This window comes from Rhinopithecus bieti, unplaced genomic scaffold (genome assembly GCF_001698545.2).
Source record: "Rhinopithecus bieti isolate Rb0 unplaced genomic scaffold, ASM169854v2 scaffold_758, whole genome shotgun sequence".
In the NCBI taxonomy this organism is placed as follows: domain Eukaryota; kingdom Metazoa; phylum Chordata; class Mammalia; order Primates; family Cercopithecidae; genus Rhinopithecus; species Rhinopithecus bieti.
The window spans coordinates 927,411-934,437 of NW_016803215.1; the positions used below are offsets into that span (position 1 = coordinate 927,411).

At 42.1% G+C, this 7,027-nt stretch overlaps 1 protein-coding gene and 1 pseudogene across 3 annotated transcripts in view; both read right to left on the reverse strand.

The window, feature by feature from the left end:
- MAP3K8 (mitogen-activated protein kinase kinase kinase 8) overlaps positions 1-7,027 on the reverse strand; it is a 130,171-nt gene that overhangs the window by 109,240 nt on the left and 13,904 nt on the right. For 2 of the 3 annotated variants that reach the window (XM_017869659.1, XM_017869684.1), the window contains exon 2: positions 840-1,013. The gene's annotated coding sequence lies outside the window, so the exon portion shown is untranslated. Of the gene's footprint in view, positions 1-839; positions 1,014-3,551; positions 3,684-7,027 lie in introns of all 3 variants that reach the window. The other variant, XM_017869677.1, reaches the window with a different exon arrangement.
- The window catches only part of LOC108527904 (MKI67 FHA domain-interacting nucleolar phosphoprotein-like), a 30,557-nt pseudogene that overhangs the window by 13,078 nt on the left and 10,452 nt on the right, over positions 1-7,027 (reverse strand).

Here is a 7,027-nt window from a genome sequence, read left to right on the forward strand (position 1 = left end):
GATCCTGTCTCAATAAAATAAAATAAAATAAAATAAAATAAAATAAAATAATAAAATAAAATAAAATAAAATAAAATAATTAAAGACCATTTGTCCAGTATAAACTTTCAAATATATACTCAAGCATAGAAAAGTCTAGAAATGTCATCAATGGTAATTTCAGGGAAGAATTCTAAGGTGACTTTGTTTGGTTATCTATATTTTTTTTTTCTTTTTCTTTTTTGAGATAGGGTCTTGCTCTGTCACCCAGGCTGGAGTGCAGTGATATGATCAGGGCTCACTGCAGCCTCAACCTCCCAGGGTTAAGCGATCCTCCCACCTCAGTCTCCTGAGTAGCTGGGACTACAGGCACACACCAACACACCTGCCTAATTTCTGTATTCTTGTATTTTTTGCAAAAATGGGGTTTTGCCATGTTCCACCTTGGCCTCCCAGATTGCTGGGATTGCAAGTGTGAGCCATGTGTGTCAGGCCTATGTTTTCTTCTCCGTAATAACCATGACCATGGATTTCATGTACCAACATTTTTCTAATAGTAATACTTACAAAGTATACTATGAAAACTGTTCAGAGAAAATGAAGAATACAAATTTGTAAAAATCGTATATAACTAGTTTTTTTGTTTTTGTTTTTTTAAAGGCAAGAAAGAAACAAAGTAGATTGTCCAGGAAGATAGTTACTTCTCCTTTGTATTTCTCTGGTGAGTTCATTAGGAACTCAAAAAGTTCCAGGAGTAGAATCACAGGGTCAAAGTACCCTGGCTTTAACTTCTGGTTCAGAGAATCCTAACAACTTACATTGTCACCAGCAAGGTCTTTGACTGCATGAGCAACTCTCACCTTAAAGCAATTCTCATCTGACATTAGCTGTTCAACTTTCCGCTGATATGTTGACTCCAGGAGGCTCCTTGAGTTCTGTGTGTTCAGCTGGCCTCCGGTGGCCCCATTATTATTTTCTGCCAGGTGAAGGTCAGTCACCTGCACACGGATCTCATCACTCATGATATGCTGCAGCTGGAATCAAACAAAGGCAAGCTGTTAGTGAACACAGAAAACATTTCTCCATTATACAGTCAACGTTCCTTTGACTGATACAGTCACTCAACTCAAAATGATTTTGTTTTGTTTGTTTGTTTTTTTTTGGCCGGCGATTTTAGAAAATTAATCACACAAACCACTGTATCATTTTCTTGGAGAATAATCAAGCCAAGATTTTCAACCATATCTATGGTCCATTGTAAAACTTTCATATCTATTTAAAATAAAAACCATAGAGAACTCAGGTTAATGTACTGTTTATTTAAAATTCTAAGGATCTTTAAATAATTTTCCATGGGTCACATTTTTATTGCATTTTAAAATGACTTATAATTTGCTTTCACACATATTCTCTCTCATCTGATCTGCACAACTGCCCTGGGAAGCCAGTTGGAGAGAGAGTTGGTGCCTGTTAGGAGACAAATTTACACAATGCATAAGAAAGCTCACAGTGAGCTTGGGTGAGAAAGGAAGCCTTGGAGAATCATGAATGCGGACTGTCTATATTCCCAGCCCAACTACAAAATCCGAAACCCATTAGGTATTTAAGAAATAGCTGCTGAATTACTGTCCGGGGTGCTCAACTGAAGAAGCAGGGTTGGGACCAGCAGTCAAGCTTCCTGACTCCTAGCCCAATACTTTTCCAAACACACCACCTATTTTTCTATATCTGATAGAAAGTATATGCGTAAGTTGTACATAATGTCAACTCACTTTCAATACAGGCCAATCATGATTGACTATCTATAGCTTTTGTGAAAATCTTAGGAAACTAATGACTAGAAAGTTGAACCTTTCAGAGTTCCCACTCTCATGTCATATGCTATTTCTATTTTGCAATAAAAATCCTTCCAAATGAAACTTTATCCATCAAAATGACAGAGAAGTGAAGAATAGATACAAGAAGAAAGCAAAATGTTAATTTCAATATCAATTTATCTATTTTACTTTAAAATTATCTTAACCACCAAGTCATTCTATTTTTAGGAAGATACATTTTTTTGAAGTGTTAGGAACTATGATAACTATTTATTCTTAACTTTAATTCCTAAATGACCAGTATGTATATTAGTAGATAAGTGGACACAGAGCAAGGTCAGTAAGGGTGACTGAATGTGGCAGAAAGGGCAATATCTCCAGCAACTGTAGATTGATAAATGATATGAGTCCAGATAATGGATTCTGATACAACCACTAAAATAATGCTTGTGAGTACTTGATAACATAGGGAAAAGCTTAAGATACAGTGTTTTCGAGAGAAAAAAGGCAAGGTGGAAAAAATACATGGAAAGCATGACTTCAATCATGCATACAGATGCTTCACTCTATACATTTTTTTTTTTTTCAAGACGGAGTCTCGCTCTGTCACCCAGGCTGGGGTGCAGTGACATCGTAATCTTGGCTCACTGCAGCCTTGACTTCCTGGGCTCAAGCAATCCTCCCACCTCAGCCTCCTAAGTAGCTGGAACTACAGGCATGTGCCACCACACTCAGCTAATTTTTTGTATTTTTAGTAGAGATGGGGTTTTGCCATGTTGCCCAGTCTGGTCTTGAACTCCTGAGCTCAAGTGATCCACCCGCCTGGGTTTCCTAAAGTGCTGGGATTACAGGCGTGAGCCACCACCTCTACTTTATGCTTTCTTGTTGAAGTAGACTGTATTACTGATTTCCCACCCACACCCACTTTTTGGATATCTGGTCCCTCCTCGAGTCTTTGGAAAGGGCAGCACTACAAATCCAGGGACAACCAGGGAACTCCCACCCCCACTGCTAGACAGATCAGATTCTCTGTCTTGCTAACTGAAAATTAAACAGAGAGTGTTTAATAGATATTTTTGCAGAGGAGCATCTGTAAGGAAAGGTCCAGTAACACTGGGACCAGAGGTGCTGCCAGGGCAGGCGAAAGCCTCAGAGATTGGAGAAACCTGGAGCATGTGCTGAATGTCCATCTGCAGAGCAAAACACAAGCATGGAGCAGAAGTCCAGAGTGAAGGCACACAGGAGAGAAGAAAAACCTCCCAGCCCAGTCCTTCCATGGTGGGGTCATATTTTGAGTTCAGTACTTAGATGTCTGTGAGATTGCCTATTGTATTCTTAATACAAATCTCTCATAAGCCAGCCTAGAACAGGTTAAGATAAATGTAATGACTTGGCAGGAGTGCGGTGCGGTGATCACGGCTCACTGCAGCCTCAACTTCCTGGGCTCAGGTGACCCTCACACTTCAGCCTCCCAAGTAGCTGGGACTACAGGCATGAGCCACAACACCCAGCTAATTTTTTGTATTTTTTATCATAAAATATTATCTTTTCAAAAGAAATATATATAATACATTGAAAATACTGATTGCTTTTTCTTCGTCTTTTTTTCTGTGAATGTGTAGGTGTTTGAGTCTCTTGTATTTCTTCTTTTACACAGGATATGGGCTGTTTGAAAACTATTTCCTTATCTTTATCATCATCATTCATTTCAGCCACTTTAGATTTTCATCTGTCCAAAAATGTTGATGTACAAACCGGTGTGGGGCCCTGGCTATCCACAGTCTTCTCAGGAGTGTCAGGAGTGCCTAAAACCTTTTTCTTCTTCTAAGGTAAAACCTGGCCTTTTGTAGACGTCTGAAGATTCATTTTTGAAATACTTTCCGTTTTCTGTAAAATCAAAGAAGGAAAATCATAATCAATTCCTTTTTAAGCTAATTTCTTCCCAAGTAATCTTTCTTTTTTTCAAAATCGCTCCTCCATCCGTAGATTTTGTGTTAAGTGCCGATTCTGATTATACCATTTCACTCATGGATATGATGGCTGCTTAAATGGAATATTCCAGTCTTTAAAGAGTTATTTCTGGAGGGGAGGGGAGAGGAGGAATGAAATGGGATCCTGGTCTGGTATGGGAAAACTTAAGCGGATACATCTGAGAACTTTGAGCCTCCAGTTTCCACTGAATGCTCTGGGCTAAAAGGAGTAACCCCCTTTCCTTGCTAAGAGAAAGGCAGCTGCCCCTTGCCTGGAGACTAGGCAAGGAGCCTCCAACAAGGCCTTACAGCAGGATGAGGTGTGTCGTCACTGCTGCCCCACGTTGACACCAGGCTATGGTCATTCCTTATCATGGCCCAAGGTCACAAGCACAATCTGCTCTGGGAGCATGATTTTTTTTTCTTTTCTTTTTTTTTTCTTTTGCCAAAAATGTTTCTGGAGCTGCCTAGTGTGTACTGGCAGAATCTGGGAGAGGCGGTGGAGGAGTGGACATAGGGTGTTGGACCAGAGGGACACTAAAGGCTGTGTGCAAGAGAATACACTGACCTGGACACACTCTCAGGACTGAACGGCTCGGCAAGGACACCTGGGGCTCCAACACACTGCTGGAGTGGCTCCTTGAAATGTGGACGTAACAGTTGCTGCAGTGAATTAGGTGGCGAATATACAACTGCATTCATAAAGCATCAAAGAAGCCGGAAAGTACAGGGAAGTCGGAATGTTAGAATGGTTCATTATATGCCAGCAAATTCAAAATCCACCACTTGACTATGTGCCCCTGGAGGACTCACAGGAACTCTCCTCTCTAGGTTAACAAGGAAGGCACTAGTGAGAAGGGCGCCTGAATATTTGAGAGATTCAGTGGCACTATCCTTTGTAGGCCAGGATCGACAACAGGAGACGCTGCCATGAGACCAGGCGTCCTGGTGTCAGTGGGAATGGTGGAAGGCCAGCACAGCAGATGTCAGGTGGTGGCACTTCACCATCAACAATAAAGCGGATGCAATTAACTTAATTGGTAGGAACAGTAGAGTGATATCCAGGATGCCTTGACCTCCAGGGATCTGTTGTATTGGCTAAAAACTGATGGCATTCCTGCAAACCACTGCACTCCAGCCCAGGCAACAGAGTTAGACCCTTTCTCAAAAACAAAACAAGAAAAGTGTTGTTATAATGGCACCAAGTGTATATGTAGTTCCTGAAATTCTGAGTTCCGTTAATATTATTTGTGTGATTAAAAAAAAATCCATACTTAAAAGCAACACACCAATAGAGGCAAGCAAACCATGTTTTGCACAAAACAACTATCAATGGTGATAGCACGTGGATCTCCCCTTTCAGAACCCTGAAATTCTCAGTGCCCTTACCCTAAGGGCTTTCTGCAGACAAGGTGACTATCAGAATCACATGGAGAAGATCAGAACCTGGAAGGAAACTTGAGATTTTTTGATATGGGGTCTTGCTCTGTCACCCAAGCTGGAGTGTAGTGGCGTGATCTCTCATCTCGGCTCACTGCAAGCTCCACCTCCCGGGTTCACGCCATTCTCCTGCCTCAGCCTCCCGAGCTGCTGGGACTACAGGCGCCCGCCACCACGCCTGGCTAATTTTTTTGTATTTTTAGTAGAGACGGGGTTTCACCGTATTAGCCAGGATGGTCTTGATTTCGTGAGCTCGTGATCCGCCTGCCTCAGCCTCCCAAAGTATTGGGATTACAGGCGTGAGCCACCGTGCCTGACTGATAATTTTTTTATTTCAAACTTCTTCATTTTACACAGAAACAAAACTGAAATTCAGAGAGTTCTGGTTTCTCAAGGCATACCACTAGTCAATAAACACACAGAGCCAGAAGCTAGATCTAGCTCAGTGTTCTTTTAAAGGCTTCAGACTCCCCCGCCGCTAGTAAAGCTTACAACCTGACAATAACATAATGTATACACACAAATACAGCTGTTTCCAAAATAGATTGGTGGGGGGGATGGACGCTGCATTTTTACAACTTATATTTTTAAGAATTGCAAAATCTGTCTCCAGTATTCACAACAGGATGTCATTAACCAATCCCCACAGGGGGCTGGACATCTAGGTTGTTTCCAACCTTTTGCTTTTATAATTATCCATTATAATGGTGAAAAATTGGAAACGACCTAAATGTCCAACAATACAGGCATTAATTCTCTATGAAGTGAATATCAAATAGCCATAGGAAAGACATTAAAGATTCAAAAGTGTTGCAAATTGGCCAAAAATACGCCATTTCAGGTCAGATGCAGTGGCTTACACCTGTAATCCCAGCACTTTGGGAGACCGAAGCGGGCAGATCATTTGAGTCCAGGAGTTTGAGACCAGTCTGGCCAACATGGCAAAACCACATTATAAGGTACATGATGTGCTTTGGTCAAGGAATAGACTGAGGCGGATATCCAGGCCTGGCTGACTCACGAGTTTGGTGGGCAAGTGCACACCTCCGCTTGTAACATAACCTGTTTGTGTAAGTTCACACTTGGCTTTATGCCACTATTGTCTGTAAAAGGTGTAACTGCCCTGTTGATGCCGTGCATAAGATACATGGCTCTTGGGGGCTTGGCTCATCTCTACTCCACATGGCTTGACATATGGGTGCACTGGTGCCCAGAGAAAGAGAGAGAGCCAAAGCTGTCCATCTTGCAGATGGATGGGAGGGACCCAGGACACAGCTGGGCTTGCTTGTTCCCAGAGAGAGATAGAGTTAAGCTGCTGACCCTGAAAGCAAGGGAGAACCAGCTGCGCAGCTGTGGCGGTGGGGGGCAGCTGGCTCAGGCAGCTGATACACGGCAAACAGTGTAAGACGAAGCTGATAATAAGAGAGCTAGTGTAAGAAAGCTGTTAATGAGAGCTGCTATTGAATAGAGCTATCTTTCATCTGCCTGCGGCCCCCCGAGTGTTCTTTCTGATCACCCACCCACTCCCCTCAGACTTCAGCATGGGCTGGACCTGGACCCTGGGACCTGACACACATCTCTACTAAAAATGCACAGATTAGCCAGTGTGGTTGCACATGTCTGTAATTCCAGCTACTAGGGTGGCTGAGGCACGGTGATCACTTGAACCCAGGAGGCAGAGGTTGCAGTGAGCCAAGATCGCACCACTGCACTCCAGCCTGGGCAACAGAGTGTGATCCTGTCTCAATAAAATAAAATAAAATAAAATAAAATAAAATAAAATAATAAAATAAAATAAAATAAAATAAAATAATTAAAGAC